General features: G+C 44.7%; 1 protein-coding gene across 1 annotated transcript in view; it reads left to right on the top strand.

Annotated features, from left to right (window-relative positions):
• The window catches only part of CPNE2 (copine 2), a 97,805-nt gene that overhangs the window by 13,387 nt on the left and 71,239 nt on the right, over positions 1-13,179 (top strand). The gene's annotated exons all lie outside the window — the stretch shown is intronic.

Below are 13,179 nucleotides of genomic sequence, written 5' to 3' on the forward strand. Positions count from 1 at the left end.
GTTTCTCCACTCCCCCAGTATTCCACTATGCTCCCTGTATCAATGCCATCCTCTTGAGACAAAGCACTCCAGTTCACCATATTGTCTCAGAGGCTTCTAGCATTGGTGTATATACTATCTCTCTCCAAGTGTCTTTGGCACTTGTGGCTTGACTTGTAGTGCTTTGGCCTCTCTCAATTGCTGTCCCGTGCACCTGTAGCCAAAATGCCTAGTTCTCCTCCATCCCCATTTAATTTAATCATCTTCATTCATACCTGGGGGAGAGATTCATTCTGAACCTGATCCTCCTCAGCTCCTGATACTGAAGCAATCAGCCCTGCGTCCCTTCCTTCCTACCTCCCCTGCCTTGTGGAGATGTCCAGCCAGTTTGAATGCATGCTGTGATGTCATTGCAGCTCCTTTACTCCACATCACCGGTTGCCATTTGGAATTGGGGGTGGGAAGCACAAACTTTTGACACAATGATGTTATGTCTCAGGGAGTAGGCGGCAACCCTTTGATCTTCATAAAAAACAACCAAGTGTCTTTTCACCCTTTAAAGATCAACAGATTTATTGTGGCATAACCTTTTCTGGGCTAGAGGCCACTTCCTCAGGCCCATGCCAGAACAAATCTACCGGGCTTCTTTGCTGCCACAAGACTGTGCTTGCTACCCATCTATAAATAGTTACCACTCTGCATGTAGCATCTCATCTTTGCCGTAGCGAATCATCTCTACCTGACCTTTGCTAAAGGAAGCATCTCTTTGGAGGCGGATAAGTGTGCTCAATGCACCTCTCTCTGCTGAGAAGAGATTTACTTCTCCTGGGTGAGCAAGTTCCTTCTTCCCAACTGTGAATAAACTCTACAGCACACAGATAGGAATTAGCAACAGGGCAGTCCACATGCGGCTGGCTTGTGTGAGCTGGCAGTGGAGCCAGGAAAACTCTTACTAGCTGTTGCTTCTCACTGCAGAAAGCACCCGTCTCCCTTGTGGTATATTAAGTTGTGCGAGAGAATTTGCAAAAGTGCTTGTAAGCATGGCATGCGGGGGATGGGAAATGGTCAGAGGTTCTGGATGAGTTCAGACATAACAGGAAGCTGTCATTTCCTACAGGGTGTGCCTTAGGCTTATGTGTTTTATACCCTGGAAGGAGGTATAGATGGATACGTGCTTCATAACCTTCATCTATGGCCGTTCCTCATGTGCCCCATCCAACGGAGGTGTGGGTGTGGGTGTGGGTGGGTGGGTGATATGTGAGAATGGGGCCTTTTCAGTGGTAGTTCCCCATTTGTCAAATTCTCTCTCCGGACCTCTTGAAATTAACACAAGAAGAGCCTGCTGGATCAGGCCAGTGGCCCATCGAGTCCCGTTCTCACAGGGGCCACCCAGCTGCTTCTGGGAAACCAGCAAGCAGGGTTTGACCACAAGAGGACACCCCTCTTGCGGTTTGCAGCAGCTATTAATCAGAAGCGCTCCTGCCTCTGCCTAGTTAGTAGTCACTGACGGCCTTCTCCTCTGTGAATTTGTCTAATCCTGTTTTGAAGTTGTCTAGGTTGGTGGCCATCACTGCCTCCTTTGGGAGCAAGTGCCATAGTTTTATCTCTGCACTTTGTAAATAAGTAGACTTCAATGGACCTAACTTAGCCATAATAAATTCATAGGGTCTACTCTGAGTAAAACATAGTTGAGAATACCCCCTCATTTTTAATTTGGAGGGTTGTCAGTGCCTTTTCTTGCACTCATTGTTCAAGCTGGGTAAGCAGGACATGCTGTTTTAAAATATATTGTCAGATGAGTGCCTTAGTCTGATTTAAAGATAAAAAACCATGGGAAGGTAGGTGGAAGCCTTGAAGTTTTCACCAGCACCCAGTGAGCAGACCCATTGGTCACCTGGTTGCAGCCTCCCATAGGATACTGAGATGCCCTGTAATTATAGCAATTGTTTCTAAATTTGGTTCTACACATATATGAATCAGCTTATGCAAATTTTATACAAATCTCTGTCCTCATTTGTCCTTTTTTATTTTGTGTGCATGTGATTATTTTTCTTTTTGGCCCTAGGATACAAACTTTGACAGAGGTTTGTATATTAACGCAGGCAGCTGAATATAGCACAGTCCTAACTGTGTGACAGTGCCCAAGGCATCTCTGATTAGAAGCACAATTTCTTTCCCAAAGGTGATGCTCTTACTGACTTCAAAGGGAAAGTACTCTCCTGTGCATCCATGTACTTAAGGTATTGTTGGTGAAGCTATTCGTCACCTACAGCAGGGAAAACCCAATGTGGCTCTCCAGGGTCTCTCTATTTAGTGCTTGGTGAATTTCAAATGCTGCTGGAAAGTGTCCTGGAACTCTGACCTTGCCTCTTTCTTGTATGGGTGGTGGATAAAGACAGGCATGTGTGTGGAGGTAAAAGGAACATTTGTTGCTCTGCCCACCTTTCCTTCTAGCTCTGTCCCCTACTTGCCCATGGCCTTCTGAAAATTGCCCAGGTAGGAATGCAGCTCCTTGGGCTGGGGAAAGTTTGTTTCCGCTGACCTGCAGGAATCCTGCTTTCAAGCCCTTCTCCAGCAGCTTGAGGTGGTGCAGCCCAAGGAACGCTTTCCATTTGACCCTGCCGGTGGTCATGCGAACTGGCCCCAAGTGCACTACGGTTGCATCTCACATTGGGGTTCTGTTCCAAGGGTTCTCCGTCTATGTGGAAATTGTGTACATCCAAACCAGTAAAACAGCCCCATGGCTAGCAGGTAAGGGAGAGAGAAAGAACTCTCCTGTACTCCCAGGACCCATACGCTGAGCGGGCCTCGTTCCCCTACCTGCCCCCCCCCCCAAGCAAGGCAGGCAGCTTAAAATCTTGACACTGGAAAACCTTAAAAAGATCTGGCACAAAGAGCTTCTAAGCTCTCTGTCTTTCTACGTTTAAGTGGTGCAGTTTCAACCAGCTGGCCTTCAACCGCTTAAGTTCGAGACCACGCAGGCTAATGAGCATAAGATGCAATTGTACTGTAGTTGCAAATAAATCTCAGCACCCCCTCCCTACATTGCTGCTGGATCCAGCTGAGCACATGACTTCTGGATATCCCGCCCCCCCACAAAAAAAACAAAAATCTGTCTTTAACCCTACAGTGTGTTATTAGTACAGTTGGAAACTCCGTGTTGCCCGCCCGCAAGTGGTGATTATCTACTAGAGCTCTGCAACTCAGCTTTTCCACTCAGTGAGACTCACTTTTCTTTTAATTGCACCTTTTGAATTGTCCTGCGAGTCTCCTTCCTCTTATCTTTCTGCCAGGCTCCTTAGCTTTGTGTTAGCCAGGCCTGGTGTCTCTTGCATTCCACCGACTCTCTTTCCGTTTTGTTGGCGTAAACTGACCCAAAGAATCCCCACACTTGCAGACGCACGCAAGATCACGATGTGTTCCATCTTTAGCTTGCAGAAGTCTATTGAGATTGAAGGTGAGTACTTGGAAGTCCCTTTAATTCTCTGCTCTGTCTCCAGATCTGCCCCCACCCCGCTAGCTCAGGCTTATTTTTTTAAAAAAAATCCCACCTCATATCTTCCACCCAGAGACAGACACCAAGGACTCAGTTCTAATCCCTGGTTAAGTCTACAGGTTCGTCTTTCTACAAAGCAGACACTGTGGAACTTCTTCTGTGAGTCTGCTGTGCAATTTGATGTTATTTTTTTGTTGGTGCATCTGTGTTTTTTATCACTGGTGATAATGGTGTGGAAAATGCTTGGTATTTTTAAGTTGCTTTCGAAAACTGCTTTGGAGAACTGTACACCTTCCCTTTGAAACAGCATTGCTAAAGCCAGGGCTGTCTTAAGCATATGCAGCACCAGGGTGCAAAGATCCACCCAGCACCCCCCCCCCGGTTGCCCAGTCCCAGGCGTGCAGGAGGGCGGAGCTGGCCAGCCGCCTCAGCGTCTCACTGGCTTGGTCGTCCCCAAACTTGCAATGCAGAGCTACCCACAGCAGAAGAGCCCGCCGTGGTGCTCTGATTGATGGGCGGTCTCTTCATTGGACTCAACTCTTGGGCCCCGGACTCTTGCCTGGTGCCCCTGAGAGCCCAATGCCCGGGTGTCCCGCACCCCTGGTGCCTATGGGTAAGACGGCCCTGGCTAAAGTCCTGCTTGATGTCATTGTACATGACAAATCTTTGCTGGAAGATACAGTGGTACCTTGGTTTGCAACCGCTTTGGATTACAACCATTTTGGATTACAACCACGTCAAACCTGGAAGTGTGTGTCCCTTTTTTTTTACTACACCCCCCTTTTTTGGATTACAACCAATTTTTGGGGGGGAGGCCCCATTGGCAAAAGCGTGCCTTGGGTTACAACCTGTTTTGGTTTACAACCGAACCTCTGGAACGGATTATGGTTGTAAACCAAGGTACCACTATACTAGAGAATCCACTCTGGTCAGTGACCGACATCGATTCATTCTTGCTAGAGAATCTCCACTGGTAGGAACTTAACCCCTCTCATGTATATGAAGCTTCTTCTCATGGAGTCTAACCATTGGTTCCTCCAGAGTAGACCTTCCCTATCCAGGTGCCTCCAGAGCTTTTAGACTGCAACTCCCATCATTCCAAGCAGGCAAAGCTGAGGCTGGAGGGAGTTTTGTAGCCACAATATATGAAGGGTAGCAGGATGCTTTGCCACCTGACAACTTCAGTCCTTTTTGTCCCTCACAGGGTTCTCTATGTAGTCGTGCTGTAAACCTAGAGTGGGGAACATGCATCCATCCATGTGTTTTTGGACTACAACTCCCATCATCCCTGACCATTGGCCATACTCATTGAGGCTGATAGGAGCTGCAGTCCATTAGTAAGCCACCTTTGTGTTAGGATTGTAGGCCCTTAAAATTGGGACATGTTTGGTGTTGGCCCCACACCTGGCAGGTGCTGCTGGGTAGGGGAAATATTGTTGGCCTGAACTATGGATGAGGGAGAAACTCAATTTAGTATCCATTTAAAGATGAATTTAGCAAATGTGTGTTTTCCAAAACAATAAAGCTGGGGTTTTGAAAAGCTAAGTAAGCTGGGATAGCTCAGTCAGTAGCAGGTGAGACTCTTAATCTCAGGATTGTGGGTTTGAGCCCCACAATGGTGAAAGATTCCTACACTGCAGGGGTTAGGACTAAATGATCTTCATAGTCCCTTCCAACTCTACAGTTTTGTGATTCTGCTGTTCTGATTCTGTGGTAGAGTGCTCTTGTGTTTGAATCCTGCTGGCTGGTTTCCTACAATTCTATGAGGACACTGTCATCCTTTGCAATTTGTGCTTATCTAAATTTGCAATGCACTTCTACAACCAAAATGCATATGTTGGGGGGAAAGTGTACATAAGAATTAATTTATTGGTAAAACTAACATTTTATTAGGAGAAATTACTTGCAAAAATGTTTTCATTAGCCAACACGGCATACAAAAAAGTCAATAAAATACAGAAGACTTTTCATTTAAAAAAATTTAATAGCGAATTGTTGCAGATATGTGTACTGAATGTCAGCTTGGAAAAAGAAGAGTACCAAAATTGGCAAGGTCCTTACTTTTTTACAATAATTTTTATTTTCAATTACAATCCAATAATAGCCTCATTATAACAATACCAAATTATAATACAATTGCTAACACCAATCATTCAAATACCGAATTAATATAATTTAGGTGGCCCACCCACTTGCTAGATTTGATGGTTTGATGGTTTTCTTTATTTCTGCATTCCAAAATCTTATTACAGTGGTACCTCGGGTTACATACGCTTCAGGTTACATACGCTTCAGGTTACAGACTCTGCTAACCCAGAAATAGTGCTTCAGGTTAAGAACTTTGCTTCAGGATAAGAACAGAAATTGGGCTCCGGCGGCACGGCAGCAGCAGGAGGCCCCATTAGCTAAAGTGGTGCTTCAGGTTAAGAACAGTTTCAGGTTAAGAACAGACCTCCGGAATGAATTACCGTATTTTTCGCTCTATAACACGCACCCAACCATAACACGCATGTAGTTTTTAGAGGAGGAAAATCTGTAGGCATGCCACCCGTAGGCATTTCCTCCATAACACGCACAGACATTTCCCCTTACTTTCTAGGAGGAAAAAAGTGAGTGTTATGGTGCAAAAAATACGGTAAGTACTTAACCCGAGGTACCACTGTAATTTCAATTACATTCCGTTCAAAATAATAATCCCTTATGCAACAACTGCAATATTAATAACTTCTATTTGTGTTGACACATTAAATGATTTATAAAACTACAAGTGAGGCACTCAGACTATATCCTTGCTCTTCCTGTGTGTGGCAATTATTCTGTTTGAGGTGTTTCTTCCTGTCCTTGTAAAATGTTATGTCTATCTTTTCCCGGTTGTTGCTTTATCTGTCATGCCATGGGCATATCCCAGGCAAGGTCCATTCTTCCCCGATTCTACAAGTAACTAATAAGGAGGGATGGTAGTTCAGTAGGAGAGCAGGTGTTTGTATTCAGAAAGTCCCACTATCAATTGGCAGGATAGAAACATGGTTCCCAAACTTTTTCACACCCCTGCCTTCTTGATTCCACAAACTCATCGCCCTTCCACCCCGCCGTATAAAAAACATTATTCATACTAGCGGTTTGCACCACCCATTAAGGATGATAATGGCAGAATAAAATTCAAAAGAAGCAAAAATTAATTTCACAATGTTTATTCAAAATCCAATTAAAATTATTTCGTTCAATCAGTCCAACAAAACTGATAAACTTGATCCAGTGATGCTAGCTTTTCAGAGTATGCTAGTCATTTGGCAAGAACCTTAGATACCATGCTTAGTAAATACACTTCACTGTTCAAGTAAATGCTTCATGCAATGTTTGGGCTTGAGGAAGTGATGCCAGTCTCCAAATGTCTGGCTTGAAGCCACTTAGCAGCAGTCTTAATGCACCATTTTTAGTGCCTCCCTTCCTCATAGCACCCCCAGGTAATCCCCCCTGCCGGGGGTGATCCTGCCCCCTTTGAGAATGGCAGGAATAGATCAGCATCTTGAGACTCTGGAGAGCCTCTGCCAGGCAGTGTGTGGATCTGAGGTGTGAAACCTTAGGCCTGGGGGGCTGTGTGTGGCTTTCCTGGCCTTTTCTATCCAGTCCTGAGGATCCACCCTGGCCCACATCCCTTGCCTTGCCTCTTTCCAGCCCATGACCCTCTCACCAACCCTGCTCTGCACCGTCTTTGAGCCGCCCAGAGTGGCTGGGGAAACTCAGCCAAATGGGCAGGGTATAAATAATAAATTATTATTATTATTATTATTATTATTATTATTATTATTATTATTATTATTATTATTATTATTATTATTTATTAATTGGCTGTATTGTGTCCTCAGACTCAGAACATGCTGTTATTTATTTATTGCATTTATATGCCACCTTTTTGTCCTCCAAGGAGATCAAGGTGATGTACATGGTTCCTCTGCTCTCTCCTTTTATCCTCACAACAACCCTGTAAAATAGGTTAGGCTGAGAGACAGTGACTGGCCAAAGGTCACCCAGTGAGCTTCATGGCTGCGTGGGGATTTGAACCCTGGCCTCTTCCAGGTCCTGGTTTGACAGACTAACCCCACTAGGATAGAGGTGTGTGTGTGTGTGTGTGTTGAAATTAGCCTACTGTGCAAAGGTAAAATATTTATACTTTGCTCCCTGTGTTTTTGCTTCTGGCCCTTCCCATCTCTAGCATGTGACCCCCAGAAACTTCCCAAGGGACAAATGTGGCCCACCCATTTCTGGTGACGGCACTGTTGGGTTTGATGGAGAAGATGGTCTGACTTTGCACTTCCTGTTTTCCCTGCATACATCCAGAGAGCTATTTTTAAGTGTGCCTGGAGGACTTGCAGGCACCCAGCAAGACTTCCACAGCCGGCCTTCATGTGAAGCGTCACTGAATCAGTTGCTGCAGAGAATATACTCCAGATGGGGTTGGTCGCATTTCTCCATAGTACTCAAAAATAACACAAATGAAGTAAAAAAATAGCAGCACTGGGCTGCCTGTGGAGGGGGCTGTTTTTGTTCCTTGTGCAAAATGGTCTCACGCTAGCATGGCCCAGGGAGGCTTATTATTATCATTATTATTTTCTTATATATATGCCACTCCTCTGACTGGGTTGCCCCAGCCAGTCTGGGCGGCTCCCAACAGAATATTAAAACCACAATAAAACATTGAAAAACTGACCTCTCTTTCTCCCTCTGCCCCCCGTCCACAAGCAACAGAGCCCAAATGTAGCACCCTGCTTGTGGTTAACGCTTAGCTGGAATGAAATATTCAACGCAGCAACAGAGAAATTAAAATAATAATTTATTTGTCAGACAAATAAATGAGAGGCACAGTGGTATATGGTTACCAAGCTCTGGCCTGGCTCCTGCCATTATGGCCAGCCCTTATATTTCCTTAATCCACCCCCTTTTGCTCCTCCTGTGGCTGCCTCTTGTTCAATCAGCCTGCTTGAATTTCCTATTGGCTGATTGCTATAACCAATTTTTAAGATACACCCATATCCTTCTGTCCTTATATGGAACACAAAGAGCTATATATTGTTACATCTATAAATGACAAATAAGTAGTAATATATCTTACATGTGTCTCAACAAGGAATCTTAATTACCAGCTCACCTCTTGCCTTCCTTGCCCTCCAAAACAGATGGTTAATAATTTTAAAATTTTATCTTGAACAGATGTCAGAGACCTTGGGTTCACATAAACATTGAAAGATCTCCTTCATTTGAAGGTTTCTAAACAAATGTCTGACAGCCATATATCAGGATAGCTCGGATGGCGTCTCCTTGTCTAGGAGGAAAACACTCTCAAGGTTCTCTAAAAACAGCTGGCCTGCCTGGCATGAAACTTTTGAAAATCTAAGCCCATTTAATTTAGGAACCTGATCAAGATATAAGCCAATATATGCCTTGATTAAAAATGCAGTCTATATTCAGATGCCACATTCCCCCCTTTCAAGCTCAAGGACCAAGCGTCCTTGATAGCTTGATCTGCATCATATTCCTGAGTTAAAGCTGTGTATAGGGCCATGATATGAGGTAGAGTTTCATTCGAAATCATCTTGCTAATTGTACTTCTAAAACATGAAATGATACATGGCATCATACATAAAACCATCACTACTACTGTCAAGAAAAACAAGCAAGACAATAATATCCCTTTGAGTCCTGTGACATTAGGTAACCATCCCATATCCCATCCTTCCCATGTTTGTACTGGGACATGTGCTATATTCTCCATCTTTGTGGCCAACACACGGATTGCCTCACCATTATCTGAAATGTTAAAGCAACAGGCATTCCCTGTCAAGTTCAAGACTCCACATAGGCCTCCCTGCTTGGCAAGTACATAATCCGTTCCCATTTTCAGCTGCAAAATGGGGCTCTACTTTCATCCAACTGTTGTGCAATACGTCTCAAACTCTGGGCCGTTACATTGGTTACAAGTTCCACTACTGCTTGCAATCGAATTATTCTGTTTAGATTATAAATAGGATCCTGTGCCCCTTGTATGAGCTCACCAGGATTCCAGGAGGCAGGATCATAATAGGCTATAATGCGCTCTGGTGGCCAATCATCAGTACCGCTCCAACTTTGGGTACTTCCTCCTGCTATATGAGAAATATCAGCGTTTCTTCGTGTTCGCTTGGCCAAATTAGTGGGCAAAATCCACATTGGTGGTAATACCCATCCCAGGAAACAAGTCCCACTCCATTTGGAAGGGAGTTTCTTGTATGCCCATTCTCCACATATCCACCACAACCATGGGTCTGAGGGTTTTGGTATGTGGAGTGCATGAGGCGAAATATCACAAGGGGTATATAGTTCACAGTGCAGTATGTTAGATTGCCTTTCTCTGTCACAGTTATGTTCCATACCACTTTCCATGCATGAATAAAAGGGGTTGCACAGGGCAAGGTATTCCGAGTTCGATAGGTAGTACCGTTTGCCCAGGTATGACTATTCTTAATATAATCCCAAGTATAGTGACAATGAGAAGAGCCTATCATGGTAGAATCAGCTGCATCTGATGATTTATGTACACAGAATTCCCCTTGTACAGGTATAACTCGTAATGTTTAGTTGAGTTCCATCCGAGGAAATTCTGTACTTCTGCTTGGTGTGGCATTTCGCTTACCATACCAATGGCATCTAATGGTATCGGTAATAAGGGCATACCTCCCTCTGAATCATCTGGCCCAAGAGAGCAAACAAGGCAATTAGTCCTATTTGCAACATTGGCTTACCATTTCAGCTAAACCTACCCACATATTGTGATCATAGCGGAATCCATATTTAGCAAATTTGGTCAGATTCAAGGACCCTTCCTCTTCCCAAGGGATCAGGATTAATAATAAAATCATGTTGATGTCTAGCATATACATTCCTTCCACAAAAGATTACCGTATTGTGATAGCATATAAATATTAGTCCCTATATAATTCCCCCAGTGACAGAAATGGGGAACCACCAAGACCAAAACATATATCCCAAAGATCCCCAATGTGTAATATCCCTGATAATTGTTCCACAAGGGGGCAGTCAATCAATTGTATAAGAGAATCTTCCCGCTCACAGTCTCTGGTTCAGACGCTCCTCAAGCTTCAGGCGTGCGCAGGTCAGCCAGCTTCCAGGGTGTGGCTGCAGCAGGCCGGTCGTCTAATGTTGCCCGTGACCTAGCCCGTTCCCCGTAGGGCTAGATACAGGGGTTTTTGGAGAGAGTCAGTTTAAGAGGATTAGAGGGGTCACCTTTGCACGTCCAACTGCCTTCGGACTTCTTCAAACGGGAGTGATGAATCCAGGGGGGTCACCTCAGCTACCTTCACCGCTGTTGGAGTAGAGAGCAAGACGGTGTAAGGTCCACGCCACTTAGGTGCAAGTGGATCACGTTTCCACTCTTTCACCCATATGCTATGCCAGCCTGAAGCTGATGAATCGGCACGGCAATGCTGCACGGCGTGCGCTCGAGGGCCCACCTGTTAAGATAAAAAACAAACAAACAAACACGGGAGAGAGACAAAAACACGGGAGAGAGACTGCACTTGTCCCTGTGTCACATGGTCTCTTATTTGTTTGAGGTCAGTTGGACTATCCTGAACAAAGGAGGGCGGCCTCCCATACAGGAGCTCAAAAGGTGACAACTTAAGTCTTTTTGTGGGTGTGCACCGAACACGAAACAGTGTTATGGGTAACACGTCTACCCTCCTGAGACTTTAGACATATTAGTGGGCTTCTGGCATGCCCTGCAGATACCTTGCACAAGCGTCTGGCGGTAGGTAGTAAGCCTGGCCAGGTGAATTGCATTGTTTGGATCCCAATTAGGATCTTCCAAGGGAAAGTTGTCCTGGAGATGACGGTCAATATTAAAAAATATTTCCCACTCTGGCCTGCTCACGCAAATATATCTGTGCCTTTTCAATTATGTCTCTCCTTTCCTCAGTGGTGAACAGAGTATTCAGGAGCTGGCGGCAATCTGTCCAAGTAGGACTGTGAGTATTTATTATTGAAGTCACCAAGTCCATCATAGCCTGAGGTGGCTGTATTGCTTGCTGACCGATCAAGGTCTCCCTGTAACTTCTGTGATAATTCTCTAGGACTTGGATGTACAGGGGTTTGGGGTGGGCAATTAGTTGTTCCACTAAAGGAGACTGTAGATGGAGTTCTACTGGGACTCACAGGTGGAATAACCACTTCTGCTTGGGCTTCATTATAGAACTCCAATGCCTCCTGAAGATATTTATCATAATCTATCAAGGAATCAAGTTCTGTGACTCCACCCCCATTATTCATTCCACTTTCTTGCCTTGGGGTTACAACTGGTGGAGTGTTTGGATTTATTTGGCAAGATTCCTTTCCTAGCTTTGGCTTTTACAGCCAATAATTTGCATCGTTGGACTTTGCATTCCCTTATCCATGGAGGATTTTTTTATATCAAAGGTTCCTTGAGATGGCCATTCAATATTTTGCTTCGGCCACTCTAATTCACATAACGTTCTCAGGCGCTCTGGCGTCATTTTGACTCCATACGCCCCTGAGAAGGCTTTCTTAAAATTATTTAACATACATTCAAAAGGTGTATTTCCCCCCTTTGAACCCCCAACTCCCATTGTATGGCCCTGTGAAGTATCCACTCAGTCACTTACACACACACCTTACTGGGAAACGAAGTAGTACTCACTCCACACTTAGGTCAGCTACACATTGTACTTTCTCACACATGCAATGCGCCAGATACTTCACCACACACTACCTCCCATTCTTCCCTTTCCCCCCACCAGATCACCATCTGATATACCCAGCCACCTAGCGTACTCAGTTCCCCTTTACTGAGACGCAGAAGTTTGATCAGGACTTCTCTTCCTCCCAATTAATTGGAGGGCCAAAACCCCTTAGTGCACTTACCCTTAGCTGGTTCCCTGTTTATTTCTCTGGTCCCCCCCGGTCCGTCGCCGTCGGTGGGCAGGGTATCAGACAGACGAGACTGCTGCGTTCCCCTGGAAAAAATTTTTCCAGTGCGCGCTTGGGTAGGCAATCAGTTGTCCTCTCTCTTGTACCCCGTCCAGTGAGGCGAAGGAGCTGCGTTCCAGCAGACCACTGATCCGAGTCGCAGGCACCATAAAATGTAGCACCCTGCTTGTGGTTAACGCTTAGCTGGAATGAAATATTCAACGCAGCAACAGAGAAATTAAAATAATAATTTATTTGTCAGACAAATAAATGAGAGGCACAGTGGTATATGGTTACCAAGCTCTGGCCTGGCTCCTGCCATTATGGCCAGCCCTTATATTTCCTTAATCCACCCCCTTTTGCTCCTCCTGTGGCTGCCTCTTGTTCAATCAGCCTGCTTGAATTTCCTATTGGCTGATTGCTATAACCAATTTTTAAGATACACCCATATCCTTCTGTCCTTATATGGAACACAAAGAGCTATATATTGTTACATCTATAAATGACAAATAAGTAGTAATATATCTTACATGTGTCTCAACAAGGAATCTTAATTACCAGCTCACCTCTTGCCTTCCTTGCCCTCCAAAACAGATGGTTAATAATTTTAAAATTTTATCTTGAACAGATGTCAGAGACCTTGGGTTCACATAAACATTGAAAGATCTCCTTCATTTGAAGGTTTCTAAACAAATGTCTGACAGCCATATATCAGGATAGCTCGGATG

Source organism: Podarcis bocagei, assembly GCF_964188305.1.
Source record: "Podarcis bocagei genome assembly, chromosome: 7".
Classification (NCBI taxonomy): Eukaryota; Metazoa; Chordata; class Lepidosauria; order Squamata; family Lacertidae; genus Podarcis; species Podarcis bocagei.